This window comes from Acomys minous, assembly GCF_964271855.1.
Source record: "Acomys minous genome assembly, chromosome: 13".
NCBI classification, from domain to species: Eukaryota; Metazoa; Chordata; class Mammalia; order Rodentia; family Muridae; genus Acomys; species Acomys minous.
The window spans coordinates 43,166,218-43,179,347 of record NC_140495.1 but is presented as its reverse complement, the minus strand read 5'-3'; the positions used below and the strand labels follow the sequence as shown (position 1 = coordinate 43,179,347).

Below are 13,130 nucleotides of genomic sequence, written 5' to 3'. Positions count from 1 at the left end.
GAACAACAGCATTTATCTCAGGTAAAACACTCTAGATGAAGTGCAATCAAGGCGGCTATAAAGTGTGATCAGCACTTCTAGTGAGCAGAAATCTGTCTCATTCAAGGAGATAACACACACACACACACACACACACACTCAAACACACACAGGCAAAACTAACAGGACAGGAGAAGAGAAGATCAGCAGACATGAACACTGATGGTGGAATAAAAGAAGAAACCCTTTAAAAGGTCAGAAACTGAAATGAGAAAAGAAAAAAATAGTGGCCAGGCCAGGCCAGCTGGGGCTAAATTCACTCTGGTTTTTCTACTCAAAACATCACAAGGGAGGCCAACCAGCTTGTGAGAGACCCGCTGGTTCCAGACACAGGAAACTGTGAGCTGCCCAATTGAGTGTGCCGGAAATGAAAACCACTCAGCTGAAGTCTATAATTTCTATTCGGAATCTGAATAAATAGGAAAAGTAAAAAGTTTTTAAAAACAGTATAGCCCAGGGGATGGGGGGGTGTGGGGGCTGTGGGCACTGATGCACCAAGGACCAGGCATGGAGAGGACCTAAGCTCCCTGCCCAGGTGTGGCTGATAGTCATCTCAGGCTCCATGTAGGTCACCTAGTAAGGGGACCAGGAGCTGTCTCCAACATAAACTCTGTTGCCTGCACTTTTAATCATTTCCCCCTGGCGAGATGGCCTTGCCAGGCCACAGAAGAAGAGGATACAGGTAGTCCTGAGGAGATGTGATAACCTGGGATCGGTTGGTAAGGGGAAAAGGCTTCCCCTTTCTGAGGACTAGGGGTCAGGGAGGAGGGGGGAGGAGGGAGAGAGGGAGGGAGGGAGGGGGGGACCAGGAGAAGACAAAGGAGGGGGCTGCAATTGGAATGTAAAGTGAATAAATTAATAAAAAAAAAGATAGTTTGATCTAGCATAGTGACAGTCACCTGTAATCCCAGCACTCAAGGAGACAAAGGCAGATGGATCTCCATGAGTTCAAGGCCAGCCTGGTCTATAAAGGGAGTCCAGGACAGCCAAGGCTACACAGAGAAACTCTGTCTCCAAAGAAGAAACAAGAAATGTTCCCCCTTGGTGACATTGTGAGGAAATGCTTCTAAATGTTTTAGAATATAACTGAGGAAAAAGTTCATAGCTTCCTTCTTTTTTCCATATTATATAACACTTAAAGGAGTCCCACTAGGAGCACACACCAGTGTCAACAACTCACAGAGTAAAAACACGTGTCACCTTTTTTCAGCAGAATTATATCAGATTATTCTGGTTGGTAAATCCCAGAAATGAAACTCAAATTTCTTAGTGATGGTCTCTTTTTTTTTTATGTGTTCACTCTTAATAAAAATTTCCAAGCAAGATCCACAGATGTGGCTTTTTTTTCATCATTCTGTATTACTGAAAACTAACTCATGTCACAATCTTTTTAATATAACTCTCTTTCTTCTAGGAGATGGTTCTAATAAGAATGTTTCCTGAAATACACATAAGAACAAGATGCTATCATCACCCTAACTTACATCCAAAGTCCAGTCCCTGTGGGATCCAGGCTATCTTGGCAGAGCATCATATCAAAAGCCAGTTCTAAATCTCACTTGGGCTGAACTGCTCCTTCTAACTGTTAAATCATACATTTTTCATGCTTTCTGTAACCCAGGGGGTTGCATATGTGCATTACTTTTTAGGTTGCACTTTTTAGCTTATGATCATCCTCAAGTGCTCAGAAGTCAATTTACCAGGGCCACAAACTGGTCCACTGTTAACCCTGCTTGGTACTTCTACAGCACCTTCAAGGCAAGATAGCGCATTCTAACAGCCAGACCTCCACGGTGCCTATACTCCCAGCTGCTGGGAGATGGACAAGGGAGGGTAAGAGTTCAAGGTCATCCAAGACTACATAGTGAGTTCAAGCAGCCTAGGATGCAAGAGACACTGTCTCAAAGATAAGTAAATAGGCATTTATTCCTTCAGACGCCTCCCTTTTCTGATCCAATCCATAGGTTCCAACGGGTCTCCGACTAAGCCAGTTAGAAAATTAAAAGGTCAAGAGCAGAACCAGGAAGAGACAGAACCAAAGTTGCCATGGCAACAGAATGAAGTCCTGTGTACCAAGAGGAACCACCATCTCCCTCCTCCCCTCTCTCACTTCATCTTGCTCATCCTAGAACCCTACAGGATTTCTTGAGGGGGCGGGGGCGGGGAAGCATGGCCCTTCCCATAACAACAGCTGGCCGATGCATGGCTGTTTTGAAACTACTAGAAAGATTGGTGGAATCCCAAACACAAGTAGAAACTCTCTTAAATATTAGGGTAATTATTAATAAGGAATTGTTTGTAACCCTTCAAATATATGATTTTTGAAGGCTTATGAATCAAAAATCTGGTAACCTTTTCTTCCCATTGTAAAATGCAGTTGAGTGAGCTATCTTGAGAGTCAATTTACTGTAAGTTGTCACAATATTAACATTCGACAACTTTTTCCTTCCTGAGACATTGAGAAAAAAAACCCTTTTTTTTTTTTAACTCTTGTGTAAGATTTGAAAATGGAAATGCCTCAAAAGGACCTTAAATGTTTACTTTATGGGTCTGATTACTTCCCCCATGGTAGGTTCTCCAAGCAGATGAGACAAGTTGCTTGTTGCGGTTGCTGAGACGGACATGGGATCGATGTCTGTGGAGGATTGGGACAGGAATGGATTAGGCACAGGGGAAAGTCAATACACCTCAGGCAGGCAGGCTACTTGGGATGTAAGGAACTTTGTTTTCCTCCCAGCCTCCACCTCAGCCACTGAAGGTGGCCCCTGGAGTGGAGGGGGACACAGGAAACAACATTGATCATCTAGCTATGGGCCACACTCGCCACGGTTGGCCAGCGAGACCTGTTCTGAAGGAGAGGGCAAGGCACCGCCATTTCTGCTGCACCGCTGTGAACCAGCTGCACAGGGCGCAAGCCCAGCTGCTTCCGTCAAAAGCACTACCAATTCCATGCCCAAGTCAGTCAGCATTCCCAAGCCACGTTGAAAAAAATTACAACAAAGCAAGCTCTGAGGGGCTTGCCTTGGGCTTGTCCCCGCGCTTATTAAATCTGGTTTTATCAGCCAAGGTTTCCCTCTGGAGAGCCACCGTTGGCTTTCTGATGCTTGGCCTACAACTTCAGCTCTCTCTGGCCAGTGAGCCATGTAGTAAAAGGCAGTGACAGCCACAGAGTGTCCCCCCCACACTCCTTGGGAAGCCACAAAAATGAAAACCAGGGAGATCGCTGGCTTGCTAGTTGGTTGGACACTAAACTGCAGCCAGCATGGGCAAGCGCCCTCCAGCTGTTATATAATCAGGACACTAGGCACGCTCTCTGTCACTGTGGCTGCCCAAGGGGCAACGACCACAAGCAAACAAGGACCATGAGCAGCCCCCCCTCTCCCCCCCTCTCCCCCCCTCTCCCCCCCTCTCCCCCTCCCCCCGCCCCTCCATCAAGCTTCCCCGGGAGTTTCTCTCCTTCTCTAGCACGGCCATCTTTATCCCCCAGCTATGAGATGTCACTGTACTTCATCTCCAAGGGAATCACACTGAAGATAACCATTGGTGAGCATATGTGGATTCTGCCTGCCTGCCGGAGACCCATGCTACTTTTGCCCCTCTATCTGAGCATCAGGACAGATGACTAGTTCCAGGTTATTGCCGAGATCAAGAAAGTCACCAGTAGCTCCATACTGCAACTCAGTCCCCCAGCCCAATGCTTAGACTTAATGAAGACCTGGACATGTTGGCCCTTGATTTGGTCCTAATTCTCATCTTTTCCTTTACATCTGTGACTCTATGAATAAATCCCTTCCCTATGTGTGTTAACGACTTAAAGTTCCAGGGCCTGGGATACACTTTGCACATCAAGGGGACACTGTTGGTCCTGTGTTCACAGCTGTGAGTCAATCAAACTTCAAGGAAAAGTTAACATTTGAACCACCTATTTAATGATTGATGCTCAAGTGTTTACACACTATCCCAGCCAGTGTTTTTAACAAGGGGGAAATCAGTAGGAAACGCTGGGTGTGAATTTGTGCCAGACTGAGATGATTCTTCTCCGTAAGCCAACCAAGAGTTTGCTTAAAACGTACAAGAAGTTAGATTTTGCTCCTGCAAAGATCCATTCAAAGAAGCAAACTTTCATAAAGGAACAAGCCACGAGGGTGCCAGTGCTTGTGTTCTGCTGGGAGACACTGACCCCTGCTGGCCACCTTCTGCTATGTAGCCATCTTTAGGAGTCAGCGCCAGAGATGCTAATGCTACTACCTAGTCTTCTGCATCTGATCTAGAATTGCACTTATCTGGGAAGAAATACTCCCAGGAAATTCATATAGGAGGAATCCTGTGAGCATAATACACAATATGTCATCCAGACATGGGGTGACTGGGGAAACAGCATTTAAAAAGTAGATAAAATGTACAAACATTTAGAAAACAAAACAAAAAAAATCCTTTATGTAAAAAAAAAACCTACTTTTAAATGTAGTGATAATTATATGTTTGCAGGAAGTTAAATTCAGAATATAATAGAGAAAGGAAATAAGGAAGGAAGACAAGATGGGGAAAGGATGCATACGGATAGTCAGGGGATACAGAAGAAGATGCAAAATGTGAAACCACAGAAAGCCACACCAGCTAAGGCAGTGAGATCTAAGGAAGCAAGAGTGAGCATCATCCACCTCCACAAATCAAAGCTGCTGGACCACAAACAGTAAAAACGACCCAAGGATGGCTCGGCTGTTTGTTAGGTGACAGCATCTCCTTTAGCTGGCTGATGCTGAGAGGGGTATAGACAGCTCCTCCAGGCTCTTCCCCCAAAAAACAAACATCCTCATCATGAAAACTACATATCTGAGGCCCCACGCCACACTACAAAGTCAAAGCTTTTCTTTATCAGGTTTCTTAAGGCAAGGCACACCACGGGCTGCACCAAGACCACCGTGCCAGTGGAGACTAAGGAGTTAGGCGGGTCCCTGGTGGGTAGACACATAAGTAGGGGAACGTCAAATAGAAGGATGGCTGGCCACTAGCTTCTCCATGCTCTACTGAGACACCCACCTAAAAGCTTAAGACAAAGCCTGGAGGGATTTTTCCTCCTGCCAATAGTCCTACAATACAAAGCTGGGTCAAAGCACCTTTATCTCAAAATTGTAGGTGGGCCTATCAGCTTTCCTATCTTTATTCAAAGGGACCAACCCTAAGTCAGCAGATGACGGCCCCTCTTTCCAGCTTCCAAGTCCCCCCCCTTGCCTCTGTGAAGAGTCTTTATCTCTGTCTGCCTCGCTGCGTCTCTGTCTCTTCATCACTATCAAAGCTTTTCTTGACTGGCTGATTCCGTCTGCTCTGTCTGCGACTTCCCCTGGTCTCGCATCTGCTGTGTTCTGTATTTTTTCCTGCCTTTTCATTCTTTAACCTAAGTCAAGATCCCTAGCTTAAACCATTTTGGTGACCTCCGCTTGGGACTTCTTTCAAGTATAAATGGAGCCAAGGGGATGTTGAGGTGGCTCTGATGTTAAAAGCACTGAGTACTCTTCCAGAGGACTCAGCTTGGATTATAACAGCTACAGGGCAGCTCACACCGGTCTGTAACTCCAGTCCTAGGAGGGTCCAGAGGATTCTAACAAGGAAGGTAGTCTGAGGTACAATGCAGCCACGGTATTATTTACACTGAGCTGCAGCCCTGGCTCTGCAGGACCCACCTGGACAGGCTCTAGAACAGCAAGAGTGGATTCGCAACATATTCAGCCCACAGTGAGATGGCTCAGTGGGCACAGCCTGATGGCCTGAGGGGCAATCCCAGGACCCATATCAAGGAAGGAGGAGACCAACTCGTAAAAGTTGATCTCTGACTTCCACATGCTCTGAGTGGCACAGGACTGCCGACATACTTTCATGTGTGTGTGTGCGCACACACACACACACACACACACACACACACACAATGAGTAAATAAAATAAATTGAGTCAATTCAGTCTGGGTGTGCCTAAGGCTGACAAAACATACTATATCTCATTCTGAGTAGAAGTCAGAGGACTGACATTTGCCTCCTACTTCTTACTGAAAGCCCTCTAGCCTCTTAGAATTTCTTTATCCATAAAATGTGGACAGTACATTCCTTGGGAAAAAAATGTAAAGATCAAGTGAAATGATGTCTTTGAAAACATGATAAGTTTTTCCCAGCTATTCTAAAAAGTATGGAATCCTAGAAAAACATTCAAAGCAAACTCTCCTTGGGAATATGGGGCAGGGTGTGAGGAGCCCCAAAGAACAGAAAACTGAACGGCAGAACTATCAGCTGGCATCACCATGCCCCCTGCTGGACATTCACAAAACCACACTCGGGAGCCAAAGGAGGGAAGATACCGGTCTTGAACTGACTGAGACAATTATACATAATAGGCATCATTAGGCAAGTTTCCTCAGCGGCTCTCAATGCTAATTCACATAACTGTCCTATTCATTCAGCATATGAACAGGTGGTTTGCATACTGGTTTCAAATTGATGTGAAAGAAAACTGTCTGTGACCTTCCATACAGGAGCTGCCACGAAGGGGATCAAATGAAATTGCTTCTACATAGTTGCCAACGCTTTGGGAATGTCCACAGACAAATTGTTCAGTGTATATGTGTGTGTGTGTGTGTGTGTGTGTGTGTGTGTGTGTGTGTGTGTGTGTGTGTGTGTGTGTGTGTGTGGTGTAAGAGAGGGGGAGGCGGGGAGGGAGGGAGAGAGGAGAGAGGGGAAGTGAATATTTTGTCAGGTCCTAGGCTCTGAAGTGAACATTTGACTTTGCCAAGAAAGCATCCACACAAACAGGCATAAATCAAGCAGACACCCACTTACATGTTTTCACAGATATTTGGGATGAGCACTCCCACACATGACTAAATGATTTCTAATTTCAGATGTTGAAAACCATTTAGAATTAATTTTTGCCCTGGAAGCAATCTCTTGATTTCTTATTAAAACAACAACAACGAATAGGTGACTCGGAACAGCTCATTCCAGGATGCTGTTGGTTTTGTTTTCATTTCATCACCACCATGAAAGCAGCTTAGTTCTGACTGGTGTCCTTGCCATGGCTCAGGATTAGCGTGGAGACATGATCTTCAGCTAAACTTGCAGAAGGCGCGAGGTCCTTATCTGTGCACAGATACGCACCAGGGGAACTGGGATTGTTAACCATGCAGGGGTGTCTCCTAGATGCAGGAATTAAAATTCCTGCTTGCCAGCCAGAAAGCTGATTGTCGATGCTGATAATGACCTGGTGACCTTTGCTCTCTATCGCTCTGGACCTCATCCAAATCCCCCCAGGAATTGTCTATCCCAGGCTCTCCATCCCTGGATCTTTCTCTTCAGCTCCCAGTGAGTAGAATTCATCCTTGAAGTGGGGGTGGAGGTCATGTGTATTTTACAGCCTGCTGACCTCTATGCTAGGCTATCTTGGTCAGAGACCACACCAGATTCTAGGTTTTTAAGCTACAGAGCTATCTCCACAGTCACATGTGCTTTGCAAAGGAGCCTTAAGCTTCACTGTGCACCTGGAACTGGCATGAGTGTTGCCTGGAAACTTTTTTTTTCCAGATTGCACTCTGTTTACATATGCTTCCAATAATCTGCCTGACATCAGAATCCCAAAACGCAACCCATCCTAGCTGATGACGTCAAGCTGAACTGAGTTTTCGTTCCCACCTCTTTGTCGATTGTTTCTCTGCTGCTAGTCATGACGCCTGCAGGAATTCCCGCATAAACTTATTCTTTTTCTTTCTGCTTCATGTGTTTAAAAACTATAATTTTGTATGTTTTTGTGTGAATGTTAGTATAACAGATAATGCATTTAAATGATTTAATATGTATACAACTCATAGACATTTTCATTAATATCAGGGTCTTATCTTTCCCACCCCTCCAAAATGCTTGCAGAGCATACAAATGCAATAAGGAATATGCTACAACGTAAGTAAAAATAAAATAAAAGATTACGAAGTTATGTGTCGCCGGGCAGGTTGGTTGACTCTGAGGGATCAGTGGACACTAATGACAAGTTTACAAATGTCACTAATAGTAAAATTATGGAACCTTTATCCTAAGTAAAACCAGCAAATTAATGACAATTCATTGCTATAAGCCAGTCACCAGACAGCAGATCTCTTAGACTCTGCTCCAGTGACATGACAAACATCACACAGCACACATATCACCTACACAGAGCTATGAAAAAGTGAATGCTCACACCGACTTTACATTTCTCAACAGTAGCCGTGGTGTGCACTGTTGTCACTAAAGACTAACCTACAAATGAATTTCTCTTTAGTGCAAGGAAAACCATTGTCTGTGACTCCAACACGGAGGCTTGGGAAATTAAACAATTTGACAGGAAGTAAAACAATTAAACAGTGGCTCAAATACTGTTATCAAAATAGTGCCAACTTTGCCAAAACACACATGAAGCCCCACCCCTGGGGGACAGAGAGAGCTGTCTCAGGAGGTTCAGTTTGAGGTCAACCTGAGCCAATACAAGAAGACCCTAGCTCAAAAGCCTAGATTTGTGGGAGCGCTTTCCTAAAAAGCAAAAGTGACCTCATCAGGCCACATTTACTTCATAACTTCCAGTGTTGAACTGGTTAATAAAAAAAAAACCTCTATACGATCTCTTGTTCCCCTAACTGTCACAGAATACAACCCTCGAAGTGCTGAAGATATGGGCTCCCTCCCGACTCAGTGAGTGAGTAAGCTCAGAAGGATGGATGGAATCCTGGGGTCATGGGGTCATGGTCTGCCCTGTGACACCCTGTGGCGCCCTACCTAGGAAGACTGTAAACGTAGCTCCTCCAGCACCTGCGAAGAAGCAGAAGAAACAGGAAGTGTGTTCCAACTGTGCCGGGCAAGAGCAGCCCATCACGGTCTTGACTAACACAGTGATTCGCGTAGGGACTTGGACAAGGAATCGAAATGATCCATCAGCTTCTTTGCCTGGCCGGTTATTCTTTATCCCGGTTTGTGGCTGAGAGCTTCATTAGCCTCGGTGAGACTCTCCTAAAGTCTGCCCTGAGCTTTGATATATCACATACAATCAAAGCCTCGCTCCTATAAAGTTAACAAATCAAGCAACCCACTCGTAAAAAAAAGCCAGGCGCCAAAGCCTCAGAGCCATCTCTTGGGTTTAAAGGGCACCTCGCGGCATGCGGTCACAATTTATGGACTTTGAAATGTTGCAAGCAGTCTTCAGAAGGACTCCAAGGAACTAGTCCCTTTAGAGAGCCTGTGGTCCTAACGTCACTTCCGTTCTTCCAGTATGCCATAGCACCAAAATTCAGCAAGGACAAGGTATGCTTTCACGTTCTCAAAAAAAAAAAAAAAAAAAAAAAAAAAAAAAAAAAAAAAAAAGCCTTGGACTCCCGAAAGGCAAGCATGCCTTGTATTTACTAAGACTTCCCCACCACCTGGTTCTGATGCCTGCTGCGGAGGACCAATCTCTCTCAGTCTCTCTCTCCATCTCTCTCCGTTGCCCTCACCCTCACCCTCACCCTCGCTCACTAGTCATGGAGTGTAACCGACCTGCCTAACATCACTCCACTGAAGAGATCTGAGTCTCCCTTTTCCAATAGCTTTTTGACTTGGTGCGGGACTTTGTATCCACTTCAGAAGAGAACTTTAAATTATATTTTCCATTATAATTTAAGTTGTACTGAGGTGGCTTTTTAAATTATCTACAACTGTCTAAAATGTTAGCATACCCACCCAGAGACTATATTTAAAAGGCAGCATGAGGCCTCAGGGAACATAAAAGAAGTCAATGCCAATTGAAGAGAAATATCATTCTGTTTGTATCCAGGTGAGATAAGACTAATACTCAACCTAGTTATAAGGTCACAGCCACTGCAGAAATTATTAGCTCCTAAACCAAGTTTCCTTATGCATACTACACTGTACATGGCTAACCAAATGATTTAACATATCATATTGATGTAATTACCAGAACTTGTCCTTTTAAGAACTCACTCGCTGAAATCCAGTGACCACTCCCAACCATGGTGTTTGTGCCGCGCGCGCGCGTGTGTGTGTGTGTGTGTGTGTGTGTGTGTGTGTGTGTGTGTGTATGTGTGTGATATTTATAAATAAATAGATATACACATGTTTGGCTTGCAAGCTCAAAAATGACAGCAGTGATATTTTGAATTTTTAAGTACAACTAAACCAAGAATTTGCCTTTTTCTCAGTCCTAGAACACAGTGCCATCTGTTGGAACCTTGAGGTAACACACGTCTAACATTAAAGCATTATTTCTAAGTAGGCTTGTCATTCAAGTGATACGATAGCATCCTAGGTAGGCTTCACAGAACTTGACCTCCATCCATAGGAACTATGAAAATAACATTTCTATGTTTCCCAGGCTTCTGTGTCCCTTTCTTTTCTCCTTTCCTCTGTGTCCAAGGTAGATCCTGCCCCCCATCCCCAGTCCTCACCCCAACCCTCAGTAAATCTCAAAGCTTTGCTCCCTGCCTGGGCAAACTTCTGCCTTCCTGACCTGCCTTTTCTTGTAGTTGTCGAAGACTTACTCCCTGGCTGACTCCTTTGATCCTTTGTAGGGCCACCTGCTTGCCAGCTGCACCTACTCCCCTAAAGCACTGGCCCCAGCATGCAATGTCCTCCCTGCGTGACGTCTTCGTGTCCTTATAAATTCTGACCAATCACTGTCCAGCAGAACAATAATACAAGTCACATGTGTACCTTTAGATTCTCTGGTAGTCCTTCGAAAAATAAAAATAGAAGTAAATTTCCCTCCTGTGCTTCATCCCAACGTAATTAAATTTAGAAACATTAACAACTCAATCTTTGTACTTTTACATTGCCTTCAAAATCCAAGGTGTGTGCTATCTGTGTAGCATTTCACAATTGGTGCCCGTTACCAGCGCACAGTCACTACATGTGGCCAGAGGCTATTGTGAGCACAGTGCCACTCCGGAGGCAGGGTCCGGCATCTCCTCACACTAATGAAGGTTAAACATGTGCTTTAAAAGCTGCTTCAGATGATCAATGCTATTAGGTTTTCTCTGGGAAGACCTGTCATCTGTAGATTATACGTGGGCCCTGGGTAAGTAAACACACAAACACGTTTCTCTCATAAGAGGAAGTTAGCAAGACTCTGTAGTACAGCACAGCTGCGCCACAGCCCCGGGCTTTGGGTGATCAGTGTGTCTCTTCATCACTGCCTTCCTTGAGCTCCTGTGGGCTTTGTAGCAGCCCTCGGAAGAGTTAGGTCAGGTGCTGCTTCCCGGTTTACACACTTCAAACAGTTACAGAACCTACCAACAGTAAAAACTTGTCACAGCCACCTCTAAACTAAATAGACATCTTCTCTCTTGACATGGGTTCCCACTGGCTGCCGCTGAACACTGAGAATCAATTCCTATATCATTCAATTTTTAGTACACTACTGTCTGATATTTGTAGTTAACTTTTTATTTTGTTTTGATCTGCCTTAAGTGGCTGGTATATGGCCACAGAGGAAGAAAGCCCTGTTCAGAACACAGAGTATTAAACGGCATCAACACCAAAGGAATGACACTGGCAATACACAAACACATCCAGGCACCGTGGTGAGGGCCAACATGTACTGATGTGCATTCAGGCTGGGTATCACATGACCCAGAAAAGGGCCAAGTAAAAGTATAACCTTGAACTTTCCATCTGTGAACAAGAGAATATTCGTGAAGCTACTGAGACATCTGAAAGATGTGGCTGAAGGAGACGGGCCCTAGCCCAGGCTACCCTTCACAGCTAGAAGGCAAATGTCATCTGAGCCTGCTTTCTTTCTATCCCCCCCCCCCCATAATTACGAGGATCTCTTTTCACTTTTAAAGCACTCAGAACATTCTAGAAAAGGCTATTAAACATTCTGGTAGCAGATAGCTTGAGACTCAAGCCCACCTTTTTAAAGTGGGTGGCTTTTAAGACAGACCATTTCGCCTCATTTACACATAATTTAGGCAATCTCACAGCTTCTAGAAAGGTCTCATTCCAGAGAGAGAAATAAATCAGAGCTGCAGCTTGTGACCTAGCCTCAAGCACCGCTGAAATACCATCAGTGTGAGACATGTATCCTCTCCATCAGTCATACCTTGGGTAGACCACCTCCTTCCGGGTAAGCCTGGCATTTCTTTGTTTCCCTGAGGCAACTTCAGGGTTCAGTGAGGCACCCTAAAAAGAAAAAACATCTTGTCAGAACTTTCCACCCACATTTCACACTTAAGGTCAAAGGAAAAAACACAAACCCACCCAGCTGAGACACGGAAACTCAAGTCTGGTTCCTTTCGTATTTGCTGAGTCGGGGACTTCACCGGTGTTTGATTTCTACCCGTGACAAGAAACAGCAGCGAGTATGTGGGGTCATTGCATCATGGTTACTTTTTAGATATCCACACAGCATAAGTAGGAAATGATTAGGTGCCACTGGGCCTTCATGGTAAAGCCTGGGGTGGGGGTGGGGGTGGGGGCGGTGAGAAACGGCTCCTCACCTTTGACCATGTCCCCTGGAAGGGGAGACCTGGTGGCACTCAGAGGAAGGACAGCAGGTTACCAAGAAGAGACTTGATACCCTATGAACATATACAGGGGGAGGTAATCCCCCTCAGGAACAATCATAGGGGAGAGGAATAAGGGGAAAATGGGAGGGAGGGAAGAATAGGAGGATACAAGGGATGAGATAACCATTGAGATGTAACAAGAATAAATTAATTAAAAAAGGAAAAAAATTAATAAAAAGAAAGAAAAATGACTCCTCAGAATATTTGCGATTGAACCCAGAACTTGAGACTGCTTCATAGCTGGTAAAAATTAACTGTATAGTCTCCTTATACTTTTTAAAAATTTATTCAGATTACATCTCAATTGTTATCCCCTCATTTTTATCCTCCTGTTCTTCCTCCCTCCCTCTTTTACCCTACTCCCCTCCCCTAGGTCTGTGACAGAAGGGGACCTCCTCCCCCACCATATGGTCACAGCCTATCAAGTCTCATCTTGGTAGCCTGCTTATCCTTTCTCTGAGTGCCACCAGGCCTCCCCACCAAGGGGAAGTGGTCAAATATGGGGCACCAGAGTTCATGGCAG

At 44.9% G+C, this 13,130-nt stretch overlaps 1 protein-coding gene across 1 annotated transcript in view; it reads right to left on the bottom strand.

The window, feature by feature from the left end:
* MLIP (muscular LMNA interacting protein) overlaps window positions 1-12,200 on the bottom strand; it is a 265,468-nt gene extending 253,268 nt beyond the window's left edge. The window contains exon 1 of the mRNA XM_084752855.1: window positions 12,142-12,200. The gene's annotated coding sequence lies outside the window, so the exon portion shown is untranslated. The remainder of the gene's footprint in view (window positions 1-12,141) is intronic.
* Between the last annotated feature and the right edge of the window lie 930 nt (window positions 12,201-13,130).